At 38.4% G+C, this 1,812-nt stretch overlaps 1 non-coding gene across 1 annotated transcript; it reads right to left on the bottom strand.

Annotated features, from left to right (window-relative positions):
• Positions 1–1,445: 1,445 nt before the first annotated feature.
• On the bottom strand, positions 1,446–1,552 carry LOC111823044. Its single transcript, XR_002826031.1, has one exon. It is a non-coding gene; the product is annotated as a U6 spliceosomal RNA (small nuclear RNA).
• Between the last annotated feature and the right edge of the window lie 260 nt (positions 1,553–1,812).

Raw genomic sequence — 1,812 nt, 5'->3', positions numbered from 1 at the left:
GATTGAATGCCTTATTGATTGAATGACTATCCCATTGATTGTGATCTTACTGGTTATCGAAGCACATTCTTCTGTACCTGGGAAACAGGACAGCACAATTACCCTAAATTGTTTTAGTGGCCACAGGTGGCGTTCCAGTTGACTCAGTGGTCCTAAGACCAGGACAGTGCAATTACTCTAAATTGCCTCGATGGCTCTAGATAATGTGTTTCTATCAACTCAGTGATCCGGAGACCCAAAACTGTAATCTAGATAACATGCCTAAGTTTAACCCAGGTTACCCAAAGGCTCTAGATAATGTATTTCTGTCAATTCAGTGACCCCGAGACCCGAAACTGTAATTAACATGCTTAATTCTGCTTCTGTAATCTGCTTTTTTGCGAGCCAGGTGCCTCATTCCAAACCCTGAGATGTAATCAATACCTTTGTGATTTTTTGCCTATATAATCCTGGAACTGTGACCAAATGACTGCTATGAGATTTGGGAATGTCCCCTCATAGTCCCGGATTGCAATAAATGTGACTCTTTAATTCGACTTCTTGAGGCGTCCTTCTGTGATTCGCGGGGTACATTACAACACATGAAAGCCCAGATGTCTACACAATTCTCTATCATTACATTCTATTTGAGGATGAAAATGGAAAAATAAAGAAAAAGTAATGATGTAAATGAATAGCATAAGAGGCATTTTATGCTGGGTTCTTTCTTGTAGAAAGTTAGAGATAACTTTAGAATGTAGAGAGAAACTGTATTTTTTCGAAAGCGATTAGAAACTCTCAACTGTCTTTTCCTTAGCTATGCAGCACAAACTTCCCCTCACTAACTTTTTATACCATTTATACATAATACTTTACAAACAAATTTCAGCCTTTTCAAAAAAATATGTTTTTACTGATTTTAGAGAGGGGAAGACAGGGAGAGAAAGAGAGAGAGAGGAAAAAAAATCTATCGGTTGCCTCCAGCACACATCCCCAAAACCTGGGTATGTGCCCTGACCCCTAATTGAATCAGCAACCCTTCCATGCACAGGACAATGCTCAACCAACTGAGCCACACTAACCATGGTTCTTCTTTTTTTAAGAAATGTTTTTGGGGCTGGCATCCAGATAGTATTTCCCTCATGGAGAGAGACCAAAAAAGATAAACGTTTTGATAAATATAGATGGTTCTTAGAAGAGTCAGGACTTGAACTGAGTCTAAAAGAACAGGAAGGGATTTCATGCTGGAGAACAATATTCTAACACCTTTACAAAAACGCTTTCTATTGCAAAATCAAAAAAGGAAGCAGCTTGTTTTGAATAAATTTTTGTCATTGACTTACAGTATGAAAAGTTAGGCTCAAGCCTTCCCTATTTCTGTCTTCAGTTTTCCCATCTTTTTAATTAGTTGGTTGAAGTAGACGGAAGTGAAAATAATTAGGTTCTTGGTGTGTTTTTTTCTCAAAAAAAATATGGACCGCTTCACGAATTTGCGTGTCATCCTTGAGCAGGGGCCATGCTAATCTTCTCTGTATCGTTCCAATTTTAGTGTATGTGCTGTCGAGGTGAGCACATTAGGTTCTTGTTTACTCCAACGCTAGCTGTTGCAGTTTTTGGGAAATTGCTTCATTTCTCTGGACCTTAGTTTCAGTAGTAGACTTTTCTCATCTATAAAACAGAGAAAATCAGTCCTCAGCTTACCTTATAATGTTGAAATACTTTGGTGAAATAACAGAAATGCAGGTTTGTTATAAGATGCCGCACCCTTTGAGGTAAATGAAAGTTGAGAACAAGAGATAGCTAGAAATGTGGAAAGAAGAAAGGACTCAGGGC

Source organism: Myotis lucifugus, unplaced genomic scaffold (assembly GCF_000147115.1).
Source record: "Myotis lucifugus unplaced genomic scaffold, Myoluc2.0 scaffold_4, whole genome shotgun sequence".
In the NCBI taxonomy this organism is placed as follows: domain Eukaryota; kingdom Metazoa; phylum Chordata; class Mammalia; order Chiroptera; family Vespertilionidae; genus Myotis; species Myotis lucifugus.
Note: the sequence above shows the minus strand (reverse complement) of the source record. Positions and strands in the feature narration are given on the sequence as shown.